A 26,458-nucleotide genomic window follows, 5' to 3' on the forward strand; every position below is an offset into this window, starting at 1 on the left:
CACCTAGACGAAAGCCTGGAAAACCACCTGAGGTAAAACTGACACGCCAAGAGGCCAGGTCTGCGCCTGCGCCAGCCCAGGGCTCACCACTCGCACCTGCGCAGTCGTTGCGGGGGGGGGGGGGGGGGGCGGGGCGCTTCTGCTGAACGCTCCTCGGCGTTGGCTTTTCTCGCGCTGTTAGAGGAACGTTTCGTGAGAAGTGAGAGTTCTCGCGGGAACTGTGTTCCAAAAGCCCTGGCGCTTACAGGACTACTAGGTAAATGAATGGGAGGGCAACTCTGGCAGGCTGAGGTTAGCATCACGGATCTGGACGCCCAGACCTCTCAGCTCTTGCCAGCAGCTGGGGGAAGGAGAGAGGACGACAGAGGTAAAGACTAGTGAGAAGATAGGTGAATTTATAGAGGCAGATGTTTTAGCAGGTACCAGGGGTTGGAGGAAGAGGGGGATAAAGGGGTAAGATTTCATTTTGGGGATGATGAAAATGTTTTAAAATTGTGGTGCTGATTGCTTAACTGAATCTACTAAAAGCCATTGCTTTTGAATACTTTAAATGGGTCAATTATATGTGTTTTATTATACATCAATAAAACTGTTTTATTATACATCAATAAAACTGTTTAGAAAGAAACACAAACTTATCACCTGCTTCTTCCAACTGGTATTTCCAGTACTCTGTCTTCTTTAAAATTTTAATTTGTTAAAAAAAACCACATGGTCAAAGAATAGCAGTATAATTTCTCCTAGACTAGTGAACTCTGTGAATAGAATGGTTAGTGTTTTATATGCCATGTTTTTAGAAATCCACCTATCCAAATGAAAGTTAACTCAGATTGATACTGTGGTAGATCGTTGGTTGACATGTTAACACCCTGAAGACAATAAAATCAAATGTTATCAGGATGGGAAAAAAAAAAAAAAAAAAAAAAAAAAAAAAAAGACTAGTGAGAGTGGAGAGGAGCGGTAGGCGGCGGGGAGCAGGGCTTGAGGAAGCCTGGGGCCTGGGTCTTGGCGGAGGCTTTGGCCGGAACGCCTTCAATCCCGGAACCCTAAATTCTTATAATCTGGCTTCCAGTCGGGCCCCAGTCTTCGGTTGGACGTTCTCGCTTCTCTGGGGAACTCTGGCTAAATATGGAAGGCCAGGAGGCTGCTGGGAGCCTCAGACTGATGGCCCCTGGAGGTGCGTTGTCCAGTACGATGGCCCCCTAGCCACTGTGGCAACCCGAATTAAATGTAAATTATACACTGGATTTTAAAGGTAGTATCCCACAAGAGCTGTATCTCTGGCAATTATTATGATTACGAGTTGAAATGATATTTTGGATGCATTGGGTCAAGTAAAACGTCAAGATGAATTTTGTCCTTTGTTTACTTTTTTAAAACGTTGCTCGAAACTTTTAAATCATGCGTGTCTCCCTGCCCTATTTGTATTCCATCCATTATTATGTTTAATGTTCTCAATAAGCCTGTAAGATGGTCATTACCCTCCTTGTATTGAAGATGATGAAACAAGGCGTTAAGTTACTTGTCCGAATTCGTGCCACCAGTAGGGGATGGAGGTGGAAGGGCCCAGGCAGCTTTGACTTCTAGAACTTCCTGTGTTCCAATGTTTTTTGTATGCTGTTTTTTTTTGGGGGGGGGCGGTGGAGCGGTGTACCGGAGATAGAACTCTGGGGCCCTCAACCACTGAGCCACATCCTCAGCCCTGTTTTGTATTTTATTTAGAGATAGGATCTCACTGAATTGCTTAGGGACTCGCCGTTGCTAAGGCTGGCTTTGAACTTGGGATCCTCCTGACTCAGCCTCCCAAGTCACTGGGATTATAGGCGTGAGCCACTGCGCATGGCTTGTATGCTGTTTTGAGAGGCCAGACAGAAATGTGAGCACCAGGCTTTGGAAATGGACTCTGGTTCCCATCTCATTTAGCTCCTGAGTGACTGATAACCCTGAGCAAGTTACTTAACCTTTCTGTGCCACATTAAGATTGCATGTTTAAAATGTAAGTTCTTCTACCCTATGAGATCTTTGAGAACATTGCTAAGAAAATGTACATAGAGTACCAAGCAAAATTTATGGCACATATTAGTTTTAGTTCGTTCATGGCTAAAGGATAGGTTAAATCTTTGCAGGTTGATAGATTAATTCTTTTTTCACTCATTAGAGCTCAGCTGAAAAGTCACGTAATCAGGGAACTGTTCCCTCTTGTTATAGGCTTAGATACCACCTTAGTTACAGCTCTCCCTTTTGCACTTATCACACTTGTAACATTATAGTTTAGTTATTTGATTTGATGCCTTTCTACTAATGTACTATAAAATTCAAGAAGACAAAATATTTTCTAGTGTTTGGATCATTATTTTATCCTCAACACTAAGCGCATTGTCTGACATGTAATAAAATTCCAGCAAATTTTTTGAATGAATGAGAACTAATGTTTTGGCTTCCTTGTGTATTCCTTAATGGGAGGCCTTGAGGTTAACCTCATTTTTATTTTGATAGATGGAGATAATAATAATGGCTTAACATGGGCTCATGAAGAGCATTAAATGAGATGATGTATTTGAAGCACTTCTTTTAGCAGGTGGTAAATCCCCAACAAATATAAGTTATTGTTAATAAAGCAACTGTTAGCTGGCTAGCTTCACTGTATATAGGTTTTGAAAAGGTCTTGCATTTTAAAGTAGTCTGCACTGGTTAGTTTATGGTATCTATTTTACCCTATTATAAAACCCTATATCTCCTACCTACTGATTCTCAGTTAAGAACTTTGTTTTCTAATTCAGTGATAAGTGAGGCATTTAAAAGGTCACACTAGGGTTGGGGATGTAGCTCAGTGGTATAGCACTTGCCTAGCATGGGCCAGGCAGGCCCTGGGTTCAATCCCCAATACCCTGCTACCAAAACATAAATGAACAAAAAACCAACTAGGTTTACTTCAATATACTCCCTACTATATCTCTCTAGTTAATCAGTATCTATATTGTATGCTTTGTTTTCATTTTAGAGAAGATATCCATGCTACATTCTCAGTACATTAGACCTCATCCTCTAGTCAAGGACATCACTCTGGCAGTTCTCCAGTATCTCCTATGTCATCTTCTGTCATGAATTTATCCTAGGGTATACACACATATTGTTTTGTATCTTTGAAATAGTAAGTAAATTTGTCTCTACTTCCATTCCAGCTACTATCCTATTTGCTTTTTGAAGCAAAACTGTATTTTCTGTCACTTTTTCATCTCCTACCATTCTCTATCATACTCATTTCAAGTGGGCTTTTACCCTATCTTCCCACCAAAATTCTCTTGGGGTCACCAGTGACCTCCATAAATTCAAAATCCAGTGGCCAATTTGACTTAGCAGCAGCGTTTGATATGAGCTCTCCTACCTCCTTAATACACTTTGTTTATTGGATTCTAAGACAGCACATGCTCTTGATTTCCTCCTTACCTCACTGTTAACTCCTGAATATACTTTACATCTTTTTCCTCACCTTCTAGTAGGGTTCAGTCCTTCGTCCTCTTCTTTTTGTTATGTTCATCCTCTGTTGATACTCAATCTGAAGGACTTGTGCTGATAACTTCCAAATTTATATCTGTAGCCTATACCCCTCTCCTACATATATATTCATTCAGCTTCCTGCTTGACATCTTTCATGCAAAACTTGAAATCCTGGTCCCCCTGGCCCCCCAAAAACTTTACATCAATATCTCAAATGAGGGCAACTCCATTCTGCTAGTTGCTCAGGGCAGAGCCTTGAAGGTATTTTTACTTTTTAAAGGCATTTTTTATTTTGCTATATTCCATATATAAGAAAATCATGTTGGCTTTACCTTTAAAATATAGGTAGAATCTGGGCATTTCTCACCTACTATGCCACCACCTAGCATGAGGCATTATCTCAGATGGTCTCTCTGCTTCAAATTTTGTTTCATCCTAACTATTCAACACAGCAGTGAAATGATTCTCTTAAATTTTACCAAATTGTCTACTTCAGACTTTGAAGTGACTTCCCATTTTACACACGTTAGAAGCCAAACTCTTTATAATGGACTGATCTGCCGGCTCCTTTATTATCTGTGACCTAAATTCTAGCTCATATCTTGGACTCTTTTTCCATATTAGGGTTTCCCATCTGCCTGGAACATTTCTTCCACACAATGATGCATACCTATTTCCCATCTTTTGCCTCCTATTTATACCACCTATCTCTTTTGAGCTTTTTTTTTTTCTTCCAATTCTATTTTCTAATGTATTTAATTATTATGCTGTTACTTATTATTTTCCCCTCTTGGAATGTAAGTTTAATGAATGAGTAACTTTGCCAGTTTTGCGCCATAATGATCTGAAGTGCCCAGAATGAAGCCTAGCTAATGGGGCATTCAGTAAATGTTTGTTAAATGCATGATTCTATAAAATTAAGACATAGGGAATCATCTGATGCTCTATGAAAGCAAAGTCCAGTTTCAGTTTGGCTTAAAGGGACTAGGGCCAAAGAGGAAGGGACAATAAATGAGGTTAAGTTAAAGTACAGTTATCCTATGTATAAACTTGTAAGGCTTAGCCTGGAAATTGCTCTGAACATAGTTTCTATTTTACATACTCTGTTAAGAGTAATTAGAAAAATACTGTGAATCTCTTTCCAATGAAACAAATACATTCAGCAAAGTAGTACTACTATAAAAAATAAGACAGGATATTCTTTACTTTATATTGTGAGTCTGATTTAAAACTGTCTTTTTATACTCTTAAGTAGCAGTCATGCATGCATACCATAAAGTTTCTTGGTTTCTGTCATTGCTCTCTTTTTACTTTGATTATTTTGACAGTAACACAATTATGAGACTAATTCTACCTTAGTAATTATGGACATTTAACATATAACAATTGAATAGTTTCCTAATGTTGAGTTTCTTAGGAGCACAATTGAGTGTATTTTTTTTTTCTGTTCTTTTTGGTTTGGTCTCAACTCAAGTAAAAAAATTATCAGAACAATTTTTGCTCTTAGAACAAGAATGCAAATTTGACTCCTTACAAGTCAGGAATAAAATCTCAATATTATGTTTTTATATGATAGTAGCACTGGGGATACATGGTTCCTTTATTATTGGTTTTATTGTAGGGGGCTTTTTTGTTTAAGCTCAAAAATTGTATTTCTTCTATTTATAATAGTCTAAAAACAGGAAAAGAACATGGAGGCAGATATTGCAGATCTTCAAAGCAAGCTCAAAGAGGTTGAAAAAGAGCGACTAAAAGCTGCACAGTATGGTTTACAACTATTGGAGAGCCAAAGTGAATTGCAAAATCAATTAGATAAATGTTGTAATGAAATGATGACCATGACTGAGGTAAGACTATGGATTCCTCTGTTTGTGAGGGTGTGCTTATCTATTGAAGGTTTATTTTGTCTAGCAGTAGTTATTTTATTTTCTGAAGATCTAATTTTCTATCTATGCCATTTTCATTAAAGGTGAATAAGTTAATGAATTCCTGATATTCTTTCCAAAGCAGTGTCTTCTGAGTTTCAATTATGTTTACTCTTTCTACCACAATTTACCTACCATATTTATCACAAAGTTTTGTTTGTCCACACTCTTCATAGGTTACCTCACTTATTTTGGAGCTTTGAATATCATTTAAATGCCCCCATAGTAGTTTAGCGACCTAAACTGTTTAATTAATGTATTCAATTGCCCACTTAAGAGTATTTCAAACTTGATATAAACAAACAGAATATTTAATTCCCTATCTACTAATCAAACATTCTCTGTCTTTAGTTTATTTATTTAGTAAATTGAATGACATTCAGTTGCTTGACCCAAAGATCTAGAAGTCTCATATTTAGTCCACAAATTCTTAGGGACATGATTTATAAAACATCTATCTAGGCCACTGTCTTCTTTCTCCCAGCCTTCTAACCAGATTGCCTGCTCCATCATTGCCATTCAGATCATTCTTTCTCAATGTAGAATCATTCTTTCTCATGGAAAAGCACAAGAGATCATGTCATTTCCTTTCTCAATCTGCATAAGGCTTTCAATTGTATTTACAAAAGACAGTCTGAGGGTTTATACATCCCTATGTGATTTGACTTCTGCTGGACTTTTGCAAACATAGGAAACTGTTTTCCTTGTTCAGGCTATCCTAGTCTTGCCTTATGGGTTTATATGAGCTCCTTCCTCCTGCTTAGTTGTTCCTCACCCACTCTTCATAGATTGAATCCTCAATCTTCAGATTTCAGTTAAATGTCATAGAGTCCAGCCCTAACTAAAGTCGGCATCACTCTTTTGTGGGGGGAGTTCAGGGTGTATAATTACCAGGGATTGCACTCAGGGGCACTTAAGCCACATCCCTAACCCTGTTTTGTATTTTATTTAGAGACAGGGTCTCACTGAGTTGCTTGGCACCTTGCCTTTGCTGAGGCTGGCTTTGAACTTGTGATTCTCCTGCCTCCCTCCTGAGCCGCCAGGATTACAGGTGTGCACCACTGCACTTGGTAGCATCACTCACTCTTAATTCTTTGCAGTACTAATTATCTCCAGGATTGCAAGGTCCTTAAGAATTTTGTCTTGTTCACTGCTATATTCTCTAGTGCTTTGCACACAAATATTTATTGAAAAAATGAATAAATCAGTTTAATTTAGTAAATCCTCAGTGGTATAAACTAAAATTGAAAATTATAAATATAGCAGGTAAAAGTTACTAATGACAGCTCTTGTTTTTCCATATGGTACTGTTCTTGACCACGAGCTCAATACCTAATTATAAAGCAAAGCAAAGAATTAAAAATCTAATAGTAGAAAATAAAACCATGTTATATATAATTATTTGGAGAAATAACTTATCAAAAGTGGAAGTGCTTTTGGAGAAATAATGTTACTTGTTTTAGGTCTTTTTTCTAGTTTCATTTTATCTTATACTTTAAAGCTTCATGAAGGAGTTTGAACTAATACTTCTCTGTCAATGCCTTCTATGGGGTAGTGAAGCAATTACCATATCTCTATCATGAACTTTACCATACAGTAGGCCCCCTCCTTATTTCTAGTTTTACTTTTCTTAGTGTGGATTACCTCTGGACAACTGTAGTCTAAAAATATTACATAGAAAGTGCCATAAGTAAATAATAAATTTTAAATTGCATGCCATTCTGAATAGTGTGAGGAAATCTGGTGTCATCCTACTTTATCCCACCTGCTCCACCTCACTTCCTCTCCTCACCTAGGCATAGTACAATGAGATATTTTGAGAGAGATCATATTCACATACTTTTATTACAGCATATTATTATAATTGTTATTAGTTATGTTAACAATCTCTAACTTGCCTAATTTAAAATTAAAACTCATCAAGATATGTGTGTACATATGTATATATGGAGTTTGGTTCAACTTGTGGTTTCAGCTATCCACCCAGGGTCTTGGAACATCCCCTGCATATAAAATGCAAATGATATCTGATCGTGTGTGGAGCTCAGACACCTGAATGATCTGACTAGTTAAACAGTTATTCACTTTATGATGTTCTCTGCATCAGAACGTAGTATGTAAGCATGTGTCCTAATACTTTAAAAATCAATATAGACATTACTTTTTTCAGGAAGTGTATTCTGAGCTAGCACTTACCAGTTACTGTGACTTAATGTAATTGCTGAATTGTGTGTTTATTGTTCCTTTAGACATTGATCCTCCTTGAAGTCAGGCATCATTTTTTATATTTATCTGAGTTTCTCTGTTACCTGGCATATTTGCTGGGTTCTTAGTAAGTATGTGTGGAATAGATGGAAGGTTGAATGCCTTGTTTCTGGTCTTTTGTTACCAAAAGTCCCTTTACTTTTTCGTGTTCTCTCTCAGATGGACTCCAGATTTGAAGGTTGTGCTATCAAACTGTACGAAATAATAAGTAGCTTATTTTCCTAATCGTCAAACAAATGCCTAGTTTTGGGTCAGCATGAGATAAGACATGCTGCTGTGACAGTTGATAATGTAGCCAAAATCAGGGACATTTTAACATAGCCTGATGGTACTCATCATACAAAGTTTTATTCAGATTTTGGAATCCAGAGAATGCCTCCCCAGTTACGTTTTGCATTGCGGGTTACTAGGGCATCAGAGCCCCAGATTGGAAAGTGGTTACCTTGCATCTTTTCTAGAGTTGATGCCTGTACTAACTTCAGCTTGAGTGTTTTTGACATTACTGTACTTTCAGAATATACCTTAGGGATTCACTAAAACTGATGAGCTACAAAGTTATTCCAGATTTAACATGTGGTTGTACCTCAGAAAGCAGCAAGTGTATGAAACAGAAATAAGCCAGTTGAAGGTTAGAACTGATTATATGTAATAGTTTTAAGTGATTTTTTATGTAATTGAATTGTAATTGAATCTATTTTCAGAATTATGAACAAGAAAAATATACTCTTCAGAGAGAAGTTGAGCTCAAGAGTCGCATGTTAGAAAGTTTGAGCTGTGAATGTGAAGCTATTAAGCAACAACAAAAAATACAGCTAGAACAATTAGAAGAGCAGCTAAGCAGAAGCCATGGACAGGAAGTGAATGAACTAAAAAACAAGGTTTGAATATATGTATGTTTTCAGAGCAAAAATACCCCATGTTGATGCAACCATCTGTTAATGTAAGGTGATAAAGATTTTTCTCAAGTATCACTATGAAAATAGCATAGATCAGTTTTCTGTCATTTTAATGTTGAGAGTAGAAACACTGAGAAACAAAAACTTATAAAATGACTTATAAAAGTGAGAATTGTATCAATATAGTCTTCTAATTACATATAATTTTCCAATTTTGATAACAGCAATTTTTTATGATCCATTTATTTAGTAACTACTGAGGCATCCTTGGTCATAGTCAAGCAGTCTCCTTTCATAAAGAGTTGTCTCTTAGCCTTTACTGCAGCTAGTGGTGTGCTTTGTAATTTTGTAGAACAAATCAGTAGTTCCTTATAAATTACTATATATTAGTATTGATACCTTATAATTTATTTTTTGAGGAAAAACATGATCCAGTTCTCAAAATATATTTTTAAGGGAAATCCTATTGTTAATTCCATATTACTGATGAGAAAACCAATGTTTAGGTAGATCAAGCAAATTGGACAAGGTGAGAGCTAGAAATTGTCAGTTGTGAATTGAAGCAAGTTTTCCTCACACCAAATTCTGTGTCACTGAGTGTCTACATAATCTGATGACACATTACATACTAGCTCCACTTCATACATAAACACGAAATAGACAACAGCTGTTCATGAATGCCCATTCCTTTCTAGCACCCCCACCCATCCAGCCTTCAGATTGCTACTTAAGAATCCAGAACTTCACCATGGCTCCTCTTCGTGTGGAATCCAGACTTTTACAAACCCTTTCTTTCAAAACTCGCTTGACTTTTTATTGTCTTCTCAGAAGTCTCTTTCAATTTTTAGATTTTTTATGTAACATCTTCTAAGATTTTTTTCCATGTCTGTGTACAAGCTATACTGCTGCCTTAATTCTTTATTGATTTAGCTCTAAATGTTTTTCTATTTTTAGTAATGAAATCACATATTTGAGTTGGTTTATTTTTTCCTAATAGACAGTTAAACAAACAAATAATGCTTTTGTGAAATACATAGTCATCCTGCATATTACTGACAAATAGTCTAGCTTGTCTGGAACTAATCTGGTTTTAGACAGTAACGACTGGTAATGATGCATTTTCATTTCTCCTGGTGGGTTTTTTTTTTGTTTTGTTTTGTTTTTTCATGTAGCTTTCATTACATAAACAAATATAGCAGTATAGAGGATATTTTTTCAGGGCCTGAAGTAAGGACCAACTGTAGAGATGGCTTAGGTGGTAGAGCAAAGAGTATATCAATACAAAATTTTCAGTCTTACTGATGTTCTTAAATCACTTTTGCCAAAAGTTTGGCTTCTTTTTTCCCCCCAGTACCTTTCTCTTCTCATGTTGAATTTATCGGCCTGTTGTGGGGATTTGGCCAACAGAATCTTGATGTAGGCTACTGTGGCTCTAGTCCCCACCATCCCCTCTCCCCTAGACTGTTGTGGTAGCCTTCCAATCAGGCGTCTGCTTCTGCATGGCTGGTCACAGCATCGTTTACACAGCTACACAGTGCTTCTGGTAGCTTTAATGCATCCAAACCACTTGGATGGCTAGAATGGACTGTTTATAAAACAAGGTGGGTCACTTTTGGAGTGTCCTTGGAAGCTCTACTAGTTTCTTGTACAAGTTTAGATCATTCGGTGATATTTTACAGAAAGAAAATACCTTTTGATTTATAAAATTGTGATTTTTTTTTTACTTTAGATAGAAAAACTGAAAGGAGAGTTAGATGAAGCTAGGCTTAGTGAAAAGCAGCTAAAGCACAAAGTAGACCACCAGAAGGAACTCCTGTCTCATAAATCGGAGGAAATACGGATGATGTCTGAGCAAGTCCACGAAAGCATGTCTTCAGAGATGCTGGCTCTCTTCAGGTCGAGCTGACTGAAATGGAAAGTGTGAAGGTAATTTTTATGGCATGTGTTTTCTTAGATTTTTAAATTTTTCTTTTGCATACATTTTATGTGTTTTTATAATAATTCTAATGAGCTAGTGTGGAGGAAGAAATGTTTTTTTGACCTACTTTTATCTAACTATCCAAAAAATGTTTTATGTAGTTTAGGTGAATTACTTTATTTAAAAAAATAGTATTAGGTGACCTGATTTAAATAAGGCAGACAGTACCTTTAGATTAATGAAAGCTCTGAAAGGACATAGACATTTTCTGATCCTAGTTTGTGTCATAATATAAAATGTTAGTACAGTGGAAGTTGAAATTTTTGTGAACATAGATTTTTCATTTCAGACTATGAGTCATTAAAAATTAAAGCCCTGAATTCACAGTCAGAAAGAGCAGTCTCTATAGCCTTTTGTTTGGTTCCCTGTTGAAAAATTAAGTAATTTTTAAAATTTTAATAGGTATCTGACAACTTTGACAGGTTTTTGTAGTTTTAATTTGAATGTGAACCACTACAGATAAGTTAGCTGAGCAACTGCTAAATGAAAGCATTTTCAAGAGAATTTTGTCTTTCAATTTCTGTTGAATAGAATGCTCTCAAGGAAGAAGTGAATGAATTACAGTACAGACAGGAACAACTAGAACGTTTTAGTACTAACTTAATGCGCCAGGTAGACCGACTTAAAGAAGAAAAAGAAGAGCGGGAGAAAGAAGCAGTTTTATACTATAATGCCTTAGAGGTATTATGATTACAGTAGTATTGTTTCCAGTTTTTAAATTGTTTTCATGCTAATTTAATCTCTGCTAGCTAAATTATTTTCTTTTGAATTTAGAAAGCTCGTGTAGCAAATCAAGATCTGCAGGTGCAATTGGGCCAGGCCCTCCAGCAAGCCTTGGATCCCAATAGTAAGGGCAACTCTTTGTTTGCAGAGGTACTTACAAGTATTCTAATAATTGAATTGGGTAAACTATTATTTCATTTAGTACAAGAACAATTAAACATATCAATGTTTTCCAGGTAGAAGATCGAAGGACGGCAATGGAACGCCAGCTTATCGGTATGAAAGTCAAGTATCAGTCACTAAAGAAGCAAAATGCATTTAATAGAGAACAGATGCAAAGAATGAAGGTGTGGAATTACCGCTCTTAAATGTTTGTTAAAACTACTTCATATTAGCATTATATAGATAAATATATCACAAAATCCATCTTTTCCTTCAAGGGGTATACTTTTATATTTTTTTCTAGAACTGAATGATTTTTTAAAAAATTAGAAATTCCAGGTAGATCATAAGATACTTTTATGTTTTCAAAAAGTTAATCTTGGAAAAACATTAATGTGTTTAACAACTACTATTTGTTTATTTTAATGATCATTCACTAACCTTGCCAGGGAGGTTTAAATCTTTATAGAATAGGGAAAAGGAATTTAAAAGTGTTTGTTTCTTACTTATTCTGAGTCTTTCTGGGTTCCGCATCAAATGAGACTAGCTTTTGCCATTTCTCACTTCTCATGAAGGCTTATTTTAGATGGAAATTTGAACTATTTAGGGTTCTCTTTTCTTGCAGCTCCTCAAAGCATGTAATTAACCCCTTTAATTTTAAGGGTTTTGTTGATTGTTGCTGCACACAAATAAGAAGTAACAGAAAACCTTATGGCAATTAGAAAGATTCCAAGATTATAGCAGTCCTTAGAATTCCAATGTATGGTCTGTTCTGCCTGATGTTCCTAAGGTGGTGTTTGGAAGAAAGTTTAGATTTTGTTTTCAAGATGTCAGTATTACCAGAGAACTGAGAAAGGTCACTGATTGAACTTGGAATTAGATGGACTGGATTGAAGTATAGTTGTCATTTGCTAGTTGTGTTACCTGGGACATATATTCTGAGAGCATCTAAAAGGCATACCTCATTTACAAAGTAGAGGTGATAGAACTTGCCTCTCAGAACTGTCTTGGGGTTAAAGTGTAGAAAAATACTCATATGGTACTTCCCATTCTTATCATTGTGAATATCATGTTTGTGACTGAGCTGCTTAACAATTTCCCCTACTTAAGTAAAGCTAATGGAGAATTTTGAGAAATCGCTTTAACAGGAGTTAGTATAGGTGGTGAATAGCAGGCCACATTTATCCAGACTTACTTACCAGTTAAATGACACCCTCTGGACCACAGTCATGCTGTTCAATTTTGTATCACAAACTAGGTAAAACTATATTAAAGACTTCAGATATCATTAAAAAGTAGAAGTACTCCAAAGTTATGTCTACAACAAAACTAATTGATGTATATTTTCCAATTATTAGACTAGAAATAACTAATTAGTTTTCAAAACAAGTTCTAAATAGTATTAGTACAAAATACAAATTGTTCCAGAAATATGCTTATCAGAATATCTCAATTTTGTTGTGGTGGGGGGATTCTAGTTACAGATTGCTACATTGCTACAGATGAAAGGATCTCACACTGAATTTGAGCAGCAGGAACAGTTGTTTTCCATGTTAGAGCAGAAGAATGGTGAAATAAAACATCTTTTAGGTGAAATTAGAAATCTGGAGAAATTTAAGGTATGTATAATATCTTGAAAAGATGTGGCTGGATTTTTATTTGAATATCTTAAATTTTCAGTTTAAATAGGTTTCTCATCGTATAATTGACTTTCAGTTTCAGTACATATTGACCCAATCTTTAAATTATTTTTTTCTTGTCTCTGCTTTTCAGTATTATTGACCATGCTTCTTTTACTAAAGCAAAGACAAACCAATCTATTCTATTTTTGTTGTTATTATCTGGTTATTGTTTGTAAGTACCTATATCTTTAGTGTACAACTCAGTTTTAACATATATATGTTTATATATGCACACACACACACATTTATATCTGTATATGTATATTCTTACAATTACTATCAGATTACATAAAATATTCCTAGCACTCCAGAAAAGCCCCATTGAAATGAAGTGCTCCCACCTCCTAACTTTGTGTCAACATTATGTGAACATTCTGTTAAACTTCATATAAATTGAATCATGTAATATATATACCCTTGTTTCTGTCTTATGCTCAGTGTTATGTCAGTGAGATTTCTTGCCTGAATGTCATCAGTAATTATTTTTTAGTGCTATTTGTTCCATTAATTTTAGAGCTTTGTCAATTCAACATTGTATATCCACTGGAATTTATGGATGTCTTTAATAAATTCTAATAAATTTATTTTATTTTTCACTTCTAGGAAAGTGAAAGTACGCCTACATGCCTTTGACTCAGAGCTCCCTATTTCTTATTTGTACGCTTGATTTATAACTTTTTCTGTTTTTATATGTTTTTTCTTAAATTTTGAGACTGAGTTCCAAACTAGACGTCCTTTTACCCCTAAGCACCATGATATTATTGGAGATATAAGCAAATGGTCAAAATTACAAATTAACATTGATATGCATTGAACCAAGCTACTTTTTACATTTTGCCAGTTATCATTGATACCCTGTTATGGTTTAGATATGAGATGTCCTTCAAAAGCTATTGTGTTAGTGCAAGAATTTTTAGAGGAGAAATGTTTGGATTATGAGAGCTTTAACCTGATCTGTGGATTGATCCACTTAAATGGATTAACTGAGTAGTAACTTTAGGCAGGTAGAGGGTGACTAGAGGAGTTAAGTTACTGGAGGAGTGACTGGAATTTTGTCCCTGGTGAGCAGAGAGCTCTCTCTCTCTGCTTCCTTATTACCATTTTCTAAGCTACTTTCCTCCCCCACACCCTTTCACTATGATATTCTACCTCACCTTGGGCCCAGAGCAATAGAGTTGGCCATCTGTGGATTGAGACCTGAAACCATGAACCCCAAGTAAACTTCTCCTTACATTGTTCTTGTTAGATCTTTTGGTCACTGAGACAAAAAAAAAAAAAAAAAAAAAAAAAAAAGCTGATGAAAACATACCCTAAGCAAATTTTAAAAGAAAAAAAAAATTAGTGTTTTCAATTCTAGGGCCTAATCAAAGGTTGCATGTTTTACCATGAAGTCTCTTCAGTCTTCCTTAATCTGGAACAGTTTCTCTTTCTTTATTTTGACATTTTTGAAGAAAAATTTGTTTATATGACTTTATCTCTGTTTCTTCTAAAAACTATTAAAAGTATTATAATTTTAGCTAAATTTGCAGTGTGTCACTTGGCAGGTATATGTAGTCTATTCCTGGGGCTTTGTGCTATACTTTGAAAATTGTGACCTTAAATTAGGAGGATTTTAAAAAGTGCAATCTCTGAAATTCTTTGCAAGTTTTTAAACATCTGCTTTTTTTTCCAGTAAAGAAAATATTCAAAGAGTGAATCGGAATATTTAAAGCGTGGATACCAAAAATAACCTCAAGAATCTCCTCTCTTTTTTCGTATTTTTCCATTGTATAGCTTTGTCATACCAGAATTCAACCCCAAAAGCATTTGCTTCTCTCATTCTAAAAGCCAGGAGAGTGAAATCCTAAGACAGGTATAGTTGGGACTCAGAGATATGAGTGCGAGTTAGATCTGGATTCAGAATCTAGCTCTTGATTTACTTGCCGGTAGTACCTTGAGCCACTTTTCTGGTGGTTCTTGTACCTACTGCACTCAGGTAAGTGGGTGGATCTTTGAAGAATATTTGTCAAAGGATGAGAGATTAACATGTGGCTGCTGCCACTGTTAATAAGCATACAGTAACCTAATTTGTTATGTAAATAATAAGAAATTTTGCTTTCTTTAGAATTTATATGAAAGTATGGATTTAAAACCTTCAGGCAACTCTGGTGCTCTGGAAGATAACACCTATTATACAGATTTACTTCAGCTAAAGCTTTAGAACTTAAAGTAGGTGTCTGGGTTGGCAGATGGAAGATAAAGACTTTTTATTTATTTTAATAGATGGTATTCAAATAATAACAAATTTTTAAGTTCAAATTGCCAAAAGAAATTTCCATAGAAAAGAAAGTCAATAACATGTCTTTGTGTAATACATGAGTTTTATGCAAGATTTAATAATTACTAATTACTGAAGAATACTTTCAGTAAATAATTTGTGTTTAGCTTTTTAGATTGGTAAGTAAAAAGGACTTTCATGTAGAAAATATTCTTATAATCCAAATTTCTCAAGAATAAGTATCTCATAACTTAAAGGAAATTTATGCATGAATCACCTTGGAATAATGCATGAATTTTGGCAGCGGGGGATGCTATTGTTAAACTTTAATTATTTGTTGTTTCTTTGTTACTAGAAATCCCAAAGAAATATATTTTTAACCAAGTGTTCAAATATAAAATTAAAGATTCATCCCACTAAGTTATTCACAAAATTATATATTAACATTCCTTGGTTCTTCTTTTCTGTTACTGTAGCAAAGAAAATGAAAGCAGCAAAAGTGAATTGTCCATACAGCGGAGGAAAGCATTGTTTGAGAGCCAGCGGGCCCTGGATATTAAGTAAAAACTTTTTGCAAATGAAAGATGCCTTCAGCTTGCAGAAAGTGAAAATATGAAACTGAGAGCTAAGCTAGATGAATTAAAGCTGAAGTATGAACCTGAAGGTATGCAAGTTTCGTATGTTTTTGTCTTTTAAGTCCTAAGTAGCACTGAGAAAGTGTATCAACATTTTTTTCAAACTATATCTTTTAGCAAATCTCATTACAAACCAATTTTGTGGTTATCAATCTGTAGTTAATAAGGGAAATTTACAGCTGAAAAATTCAAAGGGAACTAGGTATGCATGAATGTGATATGTGGCTTTTTTGGATGTCTAGGCTTCATCATACTGTCACTTGAGGCTTATCCACTTAAAATCGTAGCATATTGTCATACCAAAAAGTTAAATAAGCAGCTAATGTTGGAAGTTATGCTAATTCAGATTATTTATAGAATATCTAAACACAGTTTAGGTTTAAGTGCTTGTGATTACTCTTCCGCCGATGAAAGTCTTGGAGGCATTGCAGGATTCAGACTCCTTTTGTGTTTGTCTGCCAGTATCCCATTGAGCAGAGTTGATTTATGTGGCCTTGCTGTCACAGCAAGGCAAGATTGAGAAAATTCAATCTTGATTCTCAGGGGCCATGTTCCAACTAAATATTGGGAATTCTATATTTTTTATTGACATATTAATAATTGGACATTTATTATGTTTTTATTTATATATACATTGTGTAATGATTATATGAAGGTAATTAGCATGTGATCACCTTAAATATTCATTCTTCATTGAGAACACTCAACTTCTACAAAATCAACCTGGTTTGGATTCCACAGATGAATAGGAACGTGTAGTGTTTCCCTTTTTGTGCCTGACTTATTTCATTTAACACAAGATCCTTAGGTCATTCAAGTTGTCACAAATGACAGGATTTCATACCTTTTTTTATGAATGCATAGTATTCCATTACTTATACATATCACATTTTCTTTCTCCATTTATGGGAGTTCAGATATCTGGAAAAACACACACACACACAAACACCTAGTATTGGGATTGCTGGGTCACATGTTAATTCTATTTTTAATTTTTGAGAAACTTCCATACTATTTTCCATAATGACTACTAATTTATAGACCCACTCATAGTATATGAGAGTTCTCCTTTCTCCATATCCTCACCAGAATTTCTTTTTTTTCTTTTGGATAATAGTTATTCTAACTTGGGTGAAGTAGTTTCTCATTTTGGTTTTAATTTGCATTTTTCCTGATGTTTAGTGATTTAGTGGTGTTGAGAATTTTTTTGTAAACCTCTGTATTCTTTAGAAAAATGTCTGTTCAGGTCTTTTGCCCATATTTAAAATCAGATTATATGAAGGGTTTTTGCTATTGAGTTCTTTTAGTTCCTTATAGATACTACATAGTAATGCTTTGTCAGCTGTATAATTTGCAAGCAGTTTCTTCTATTCTGTAGTTTTTCTTCACTTTGTTGATTGTTTTCCTTGCTATAGAAACTTTTAGTTTGATATTATCCGGTTTGCTTATTTTTGCTTTTGTTTCTCTTGCTTTTGAGGGATTGTCTAAAAAACATTTGCCCAGACCGAGGTCATGTAGCATTTCCCTATGTTTTCTTCAAGTAATTTTATAGTTTTTAGTTGATTTTTGTATATGATAAGAGAGAAGTCTGGCACAAAAAGACAAACACTACACGATCCTATTCATCTGTGAAATTTAAAAAAGGTTGATTTTGTAGAAGTTGAGAATGTTCTCAATGAAGAAATAATGAATATTCATGGTTCTACATGTGGAGATCCAGTGTTCTCAGCACCATTTATTAAAGGACTGTCCTTTCCCCAGTATGTGTTCTGAGCTCCATTGCTCTCTTCACTGTTTTTGTGTCCGTACCATGCTATTTTTTGAAGTCAGGTACTAGGATTGTTCCAGTTTTGTTCTTTCTGCTCTTTGACTATTTGAAATTTTATTGTTTAAGACAGGTTAGGATTATTTTTTTCTTATTCTGTAAAGAAAATTTTGGAATTTTGATGAGGATTGCATTGAATTTGTAGATTGCTTTGGGTAGAATGAATATTTTAACAATATTAATTCTTCTAGTTCATGAATATGAGATATCTTGCCATGTTTTTCTGTCTTTTCAATTTTCACCAGTGTTTTATGGTTTTCACTGTAGAGCTCATTCATCTCCTTGATTAAATTTTTTCCTAGGTATTTTATTTCACTTTTTTTTTAAAAAACCATAGCTTTTATAAATGGGATTACTTTCCTTATTTCTTTTTCAGATAATTTGCTATTTTTGAATGGAAACACTACTGACTTTTATATATTGGCTTTAGTATCTTATATCCTTACTGTATTAATTAGTTCTAATAGTTTTTAAGTAGAGTATTCAGAATTTTCTGTAAAAGATTGTATTATCTGAAAACAGGGACGGTTTCCTTTACAATTCGGCTGCCTATTATTTCTTCCTTTTATCTAATTTCTCTGGCTAGGACTTCAAGTTCTGTGTTGAGTCATAACAGTGAATGCTGGTGGCATCCTTGTCTTGTTCCAGATCCTAAAGGAAACACTTTGATTTTGACCCTGTTGAGTATGATATCTGTGGGTTTATCATCTATGGCCTTTAATATACTGAGATGTGTTCCTTCTATGCCTAATTTATTTAGAGTTTTTATCAAAAAAGGATGTTAAGTTTTATCAATTATTTTTTCTATTGAAATGATCCTATGGTGTTTGCCCTTTTGTCTGAAATGTGATATATCAGCTTGTTGATTTGTGTTTTAAGCCATTCTTTGATCCTAGGGTGAATTCCATTTGATCGTGGTATTTAATTATTTTGATATGCTGTTGCCTTCTGCTCTCCAGAAATTTTTTTTCAGGTTTTCCAATTTGTTTGTATTTACTAGTTCTTAAAATTCTTTGTTTTTGTTTCTGTGAGGTCAGTTAAGGTTCCCTTTTTCACCTCTGATTTTTTAAAATTTATTTGAGTTTTTTTTTTTTTTTTTTGGTCTGGCTAAAGATTTATTCATTTTGTTTATCTTTTCAAAAACCAATTATTCATTTATCTTTTATTTTCTTTTTTTCCTCTATTTTGGTTATTTGTGCTCTGATCCTTACCATTTCTTCCTTCTACTAATTTTGGTCTTATTTTTTTTCTTATTTTTTTCTAGTTTATTGAGATGAGACATTGAGATCTTCCTTCTTTTTATAAAAAAATTTAAAATTGTTTTTGAACCTTTATTTTGTTTATATGCAGGGCTGAGGATTGAACCCAGTGCATCTTACGTGCTAGGCAAGCACTCCATCACTAAGCTGTTCTCTTCCTTCTTTTTTTGAAGTAGGAGTTTATTGCTATAAACTTCCTTCTTAGAATTGCTTTTGCTGAAAGCATAAAGTTTTGGCATATTTGGTATATTTTTATTTTTACTTGTGAAAAGAAATATTTAAATTTATCTTTTAATTTCCTCATTGACTTATTGGTTGCTTCTAAGTATGTTTAATTTTTACATCTTTGTACAGTTTCTGATGCTCTCTTTTGTGGCCTGACATGATACCCTTGAGAACATTTCATGTGCAGTTGAGAGGAATGTGCTGCAGCTGGTGCATGGAAAGGTCTGTAACTTCTGTTAGCTCCATTTGGTCTAGAGTACAGTTTAAATCTGATGTTTCTCTCCTGGTTTTCTGGCTAGATGCTCTTCCATTGCTAGAAGTGGGCTGTTAAAGTACCTTATCACCGCAAAAAAATTGCTGCCTATCGATCTACATTTAACAATGCTTGCTTTATGTATTTAGACATATTTACAATTGTTGTATACTCTTTTTTTTTATTCTGTAATGGCCTTGTCTCCTTAGTTTTTGACTTGAAGCATATTTTATTTAAGTATAACCACTCCTACTCTCTTTTGGTTTCCATTTGAATGGAATATCTTTTTCCATTTGTTCACTCTCTATCTATTCCTTACAAGTGAGTGTCTTGTAGGCAGCAGAGTCAGATTTGGGTACTGTCATGTAATTACTTGTTTTCTGGTTGTTTTGTACATCTTTTTTCTTATCTTCCTGTCTTCCTTTGTTAAGTGATTTTTTTTCCTATCAGCATGTTTTGATCCCATGGTTTTTATTTTCAGTGTATCTATTTAAGGTTTTTGCTCTGTGATTACCATGAGGCTTTCACAGAACATCTTATAATTACAACAGGTTATTTTGAGCTGCAACAACTTAATTTCAAAAGCAAAAAAGAAAAAAATCCTTCTACTCTTCAACTCCATTTCTCTCCCATATTTTGAGTTTTTGATGTTAAAATTTACATCTTTTTATATTACATATCCCTTAGCAGATTACTGTATTTGTATTAGTTTTGTCCTTTAGGCTTCTTACTAAGGATATAAATGGTTTACATCCCCTAGTTCCCATGTTATTTTGGATGTATCTGAATGCTCACTTTTACCTGTGGGTTTTTATACCTTCAGATGTTTTCATATTAGACATTCTCATCTTTTTTTTTTTCTCTTTGCATTTGAAGAACTCCCTTCAGCCTTTCTTGTAAGATAGTCTGTTGCCATGAGTGCATTCAGGTTTTGTCTGGGAAGGTCTGTCTTCCCTTTACTTCTGAAGAAGCTTTGGTGGGTACATTATTCTTGGTTAGCAGATGTTTTTCCTTCAGCAGTTTGGATATCATCTCATTACCTTATGTCCTTTGGGTTTTTGCTGAGAAGTCCACCAGTCATATTAGAATTCCCTTCTGTGTCACTTTCTTCTTTCTTTCCTCTTGCTGCTTTCATAGTCCTCTTTGTCTTTGACCTTTGAGAGTTATTTGGGTTGAATCTGATTGGCAACCTTTGATTATCCTGTAATTGGGTGTTTGTATCTTAGATTTGGAAAGTTTTCTGTTATATTTTTGGATAAACTTAATTCTAACCTTTTGTCATTCTCTAGATCCTCTTGGACACCAATGACATAGATTTGCTGTTTTAATGGTGTCCCAGAGATCTCATGAATTTTCTTCATTCCTTCTCATTCTTTTTTCTCCTCTGTTTTCAAATAGCCTGTTATCAAGCTCACCAATTCTTTCCTCTTCTTGATCAGTTCTGCTATTAATGCCCACCAGTGGCTTTTTTATTTCATTTATTTATCAGCTCCAGAATTTGATTTTTTAAAATTATTTCAATCTGTTAAATGTCTCCTTATAAATTTTTCTTAATTGGTCCTCTGTTTTCTTGAAGTTTCTTGAGTTTTTTTTAAACCAGATATTTTAAATTCTTTGTCTGCCAAATCATGCATATGAATGTCTTTTGGGTTTATCTTTGGCAATATGTTTTGTCCGTTTGATAAGGACATCTTTCCTTGGCTCTTCTTAGTCCTTGTAACATATATCTTTGTCTCTGCATTGATGAATTAGGTATCTCTTCCTTTTTTTTTCCCAGTCTGGACTTGTTTGTGACTATTCTACTCCAGTAGGCTTGTTTAGACATTTTTAGCAGACTGCCTATGGTATTCCATTTCAGCATTAGAGGGCACCCTGAGCTCAGGTTAGATGCAGGTTTTTTGAGAACTCTGCTGCTGGTGCAGTTTCCAAGCTGGATGGACCCATGGGAGATTCATGGACTTCACTCAAGGCATGTGGGAGAGCCAGTCAGGCTCTTGAGTCCAGAGGATCTATAAACCTCGCCTCCAGCAGTAAACATTTCTAAACATTCTGTCTGCTAACATGTCTCCTCTGGCAGGGATGGAGGGCCAGTGCCAAGTTCTGTGTGCTAGTTCGAGCCCTACTTCTCCTTCCTTCTAGCTGGTCTCAGGAGCATCCCATGGAGTATTCTCAGTGCTTGCTGTGAGCCCATGCAGTGAGACTCCCACAGAGGGACTCTGGTGGTGAGGAAGTCAAATATCTATTTTTCTTGCTTACTTTTTTCAGTGTATACACTGAGTTTTGGGGGCTTTCTGCAGGTGGTACCATGAAAGCTTGGGGACAAAGTGTTGCAGTAACAGGGAACCTTTCCCCTTGTGGGCTTCACAGTCTAACTTACCTTTTCTAGTTTTCTTAGTTCTTGTGAATGTATTTTTGTGGCATATAGTTATTTAGCTTGGTCATTCTGTAGGGAATTTATCACTGGAGATTTCTACCCGACCTCTTCTCTTACAGTTCTAGCCTTTAAGGAAAAATGTTTGGACAGTTATTAGAGCAAGTCACATCACCGAGAAAAAATAGCCCAATACACCCTCTGCCTCTTGTATACTACAAAAAATGAACTTTACTATGTATAAATTTTAAAATAAAAGGGCAAATGTAAAGAAGTCCATGAATTTGATGGTCCTAACTCCCTCCCCTCCCCAAAAGGTATTGTCAACATGTTTTAGGTTAAGGATTCTCAACGAGTTTCTGCCCCCGCCCTGTTGACAGGCTGAACTCTGTTCATTGTGGTCAATAGTGGGGAAAATGTAAACAATGAGAAGTTTTTTATATTGTTTTAAAAGACTTCTCTTTCTTTTGTCCTTTTTCTCTTCCCTGATCCTAGTAAGCTCCTGTGAGTAAAAATTACCCATTAGGAATTTCAGGGGTAGTGTGCTGAACTGAACACAGCAAAGGGACAGGAGGATGGTTAGTAAATCCAGATGATCTGGGTTTCAGAGGAGCAGCAAGGGATATCCAATATTTAGAGTTTGACCTGTTTTTTTCATTTAATCCTTGTAACAGACAAAGCAAAGTAAATATTTTTAATCTGCATTTTGCAGATTTAGAAACCTTAAAATGTAGGATGATTAAATACTTTCCTAAGGTCATCCAGCTGCTAAGTGCCAGACTTGACCCTAAACTCCCTGACTGTTTGCCACTGCATCTTTATCTCCATGGCACCAAGGTCACCCTTAGGAACCATCTCCCCTTAGAATTTTTTATCAAAATACCACAAGAGAACATTTTATTCATTCCTAGAATTCCTGTATTGAGTTCCCAAGGAAAAATTTATGCTCAAAATAATCTATAAAAGCTTTTATTAATGCAGTCTATGAAAAAGAAAGAAAAAGAAATAGATTTCAGTGAGGTGATGAGTGGATTTTGAAAGAATAGAAAAAAGGAAAAGACTTTATGTATAACCGCTCTCCCTTGGTCTGTCTTTTGTTTATTGACTGGATTTTTCTAATGGTTTTCATTCTCAGAGAAAATCGAAGTTTCTATACTCAAAAAGAGGTGGGAGGTGCTACCTCTGGATGTGACCCCTGCTGAAGACGAATGTGCCAGTGGTGCTGCCGGGGAAGGAACTTCTAGATTCCCACCTCACAAGGAGACACAGTCCTGTCCTAACCCTTCAGAAGGTGACTTGCAGTTAGAAAAGTCAGTATCTGCAAACACTCCCACTGCCCCTCTCTCTCCTCACAAAAATCTGCCCGTGGATGTGCAGCAGCCAAAGAAGGAGAACAAATGTGTGAAGCTTGCTCAAGCCTTAAGTGAAAGAAGTGAGAACACGCCCGGCTCTCTCAGGTCAGTGTCCTCTTTTCAAGTCAGCCAGCAGCCCTCCCTTTCTCTCCCTTCTCACTGCATGAGCTATGCTCTTTGTCTCTTTATCTGTCTTCTCAATATTGCATGCAGTCTAATCCCCCAGTTTCATCTGCCTGCCTTCAAATTCTCTAAAACTTTGAGAAAGACAAAAATGATTGCAAGGGGAAAGGACTCCTGAAAAAAGGGAGTCATTAGAAAGCCACACATCTCTCTTGTTGGTTTGAATAAATGTGCTATTACTTTTCTCCTGGTAAAGGAGTAGCCATGAAGGAACAATCAACTTACCTTCTCAAAGGTTTTACAGTAGTCTGAAGACAGTTTAGTTAAGAAAATGTAGGTGAAGTTTTCTATGGCTTTTGATGATGTTTATACCAGTCCTTCAGACATTACTTTTAATTATTTTGACATTTTTAAATATCCAAGGTAATTTGTTTCCATTTTTTCTAAAACATCAAAGCCTCCAATTTCTGCAAAATTGAATTTGTGACTTAAAAGAGAAAGTGTCAGATATGTGTATCTGAAGGACCAGTTGAAGGGCCTTGTCCTTTAAAAGGAATAGAAGTGAGAAGGTAAGAGCAAGTGAACAGAGGGAAGAGGATGTAACTGGCTGCAGCTGGAGTTCTGGGCATGCACAGCAGGATCTGGGTAGGATAAACAGAAGTGAGTGAGGGAAATGGAGGGGAAATCAAGATGAAGGTTGTGTAATGCAATGGCAGGTATATTAAAAATAAATACTTTTAGACATGTAAAATTCAAACTTGTTTCTGTGAAAGTAGCCAGCTTGGGTTGTCTCCAATGAAGTGACGTTTTTAAGGTGCTACTAGGGCTACTTTGTTCTTAGAAAGAAGGGAACAGAGTCAGGCATTTTCTGTGTGCATTTGATTGAAAAAGTAAAACAGTGCATCGTATGTAAAAGAACTTCCTTCTATGTTTTATCTGATTTTTCTTTAAATTTTCAGTGCTTCTAAATGTACTCAACAATGATAAATAAAACTCAAGCTGCTGTTGTTATTGTAAGGAAAACTAATTAATTATTTCCTTCCTTGAGTTTTTTTATAATGTTGTAAGTCACATAAAATAAGAGCTTGATATTCTTGAGGAAATGACAAATGGATGCTACCTGACAGTACCCATAGTGCTAACTGTTCTGAGGCGAGTTCTGCAGGCCGTGCATGTGTGTGTGTTGCTCACTGTGGGAGTGTGCATATGGCCAGTGCGGGTTTGCGTGGCTCACGGTGTGGGTGTGTGTGTGGCCTGTATGGTCTTCCAGAGGTGGATTTCCAGAACCGATCAGTGCATATCTTGCCAGCTATGTTGCCTTCATTTCTTCTTCTGCCCTTTTGTGCTTGAAAAAAAATATTGCTTCAATGTATCTAATTAAATTGTTTGACTCAAATTGCATATTGGAAACTATTTGCCTTGCTAGTTAAACAAAAACAAATAAAATACCACAAAACACTTTATTTTTATTTATTTATTTATTTTTGCATGTGTGTGAGTCCATCTGCTCACTGCAGACATTTCCAACCTTGTGTCTTGCATGCTTAACTTAGATACACAATCTGAAGATGATTTTATAACAAGTGGCTTTTATTTGAAACTTCACTGTTGCATGCTTTATAAATTTAATTGATGCGCTTCTTTAAAGTGTTCGCAGGCCTATTTTATTATCTCCCCACTGTTTATATTTTTCTTTAACTATTCTCCTAGTTGAAACTCAGTTTGAGTGTGTTTTCATTGTCTGAGACAGACATCTGTGCAGCCAGGATCCCATGGTGTTTTCATCTTGTGCATGGGCCTTTTGTGTGTCATGTTATCTTTAAAATACTGCTCCAGCATTTCAATTTTTGTGTTATGTGTACTTATCATGATAGATATCTCATCAGATTTAATTCTTTAATCTAGGCCTTAACAGGCCTTTTTTATCAACCTTAACATATTTACTAGACATTTAAAAATCAAGTCTATTGATAAGAATAATTCCTTTCAAGAGTCATTTAGTATTTTAATGGTACTGGAGTCGACTAATTTTTTTCTTATTAAAAAAAATAGCATCATTCCTCCTTAGAGACTCAATATATTATGGGTTTGTTTCTCTATTTTTTTCCTTAACTACATTTGAATTCAGAGTGGATGCTTTAATGCCTGTAGATTAGCCGCTGAGTCAATGCTTCAAACAGACGTTAATGAAAGGAAAGAACCTGCAAGCAAATTGGAAAAAGAACCTTGTAAGAAATCACACCTTATTGTATACGTGTCCTCCAAATCCACTCCGGAGACCCAGTGTCCTCAGCAGTAAGGACTTCTCTCTGATCAGAGGGAGGTACTACTTTCCCTGAGGTTACTGAGGAGTTTAGTTAAGAGCCAGAGTGGTACCAGAGTTCCAAATACTCATGTCTCCTCATTGTATCAAGAGCCGGCATCTCCATGCTTCTCAACCAGGCTTTCAATTTTGATTGTGATCCTAAGGAGAGTTTCTTAAGTGATGACCCTTCATGGATCTTCTGTGATTCACACTGAATAAACTGTTAACGGAAGGAAGACTATACTTAACTTAAATCTACATGCAGTGTAGTGTCTGGATTTTTTTCAAGTGAAGTGAATATTTTAACCTACCTTCAGAGCCATATATTCAGAGAATGAACTAATATACTATTATATTTTCGTATGTAATCTTTTTATAAACTTAGTTTTTCATTGTATTGTAAAAATAGGAAATTTGATTTGAAAATATATATTGTTATAGATTTTGTCAGTGTTTAAAGCACCTATATGTATCTTTATTTATGTTCACTTTATGACTGAAGCATATGAGACAAATAATTTTAAAATATGAAATAAAATTGCAACAATTTCTCCTCTTTGTGTTTTCTTATTCTGTGTGGATAACAGGATATTATTATTTTTTTTAATATTTATTTTTTAGTTGTAGTTGGACACAATACCTTTATTTCACTTATTTGTTTTTATGTGGTGCTGAGGATCGAACCCAGGGTCTCGTACGTGCGAGGCGAGCACTCTACCACTGA

At 35.3% G+C, this 26,458-nt stretch overlaps 1 pseudogene across 1 annotated transcript; it reads left to right on the forward strand.

The window, feature by feature from the left end:
- Positions 1 to 212: 212 nt before the first annotated feature.
- On the forward strand, positions 213 to 26,285 carry LOC144374365 (protein Spindly-like; annotated as a pseudogene). Its single transcript, XR_013433798.1, has 12 exons — positions 213 to 367; positions 5,170 to 5,345; positions 8,390 to 8,566; positions 10,314 to 10,510; positions 11,094 to 11,243; positions 11,337 to 11,435; positions 11,522 to 11,632; positions 12,926 to 13,066; positions 15,234 to 15,337; positions 15,863 to 16,050; positions 23,090 to 23,411; positions 25,581 to 26,285. The product of XR_013433798.1 is annotated as a protein Spindly-like (transcript).
- The last annotated feature ends 173 nt before the right edge of the window (positions 26,286 to 26,458 follow it).

The sequence above is a fragment of the Ictidomys tridecemlineatus genome, unplaced genomic scaffold (genome assembly GCF_052094955.1).
Source record: "Ictidomys tridecemlineatus isolate mIctTri1 unplaced genomic scaffold, mIctTri1.hap1 Scaffold_66, whole genome shotgun sequence".
NCBI lineage: Eukaryota > Metazoa > Chordata > Mammalia > Rodentia > Sciuridae > Ictidomys > Ictidomys tridecemlineatus.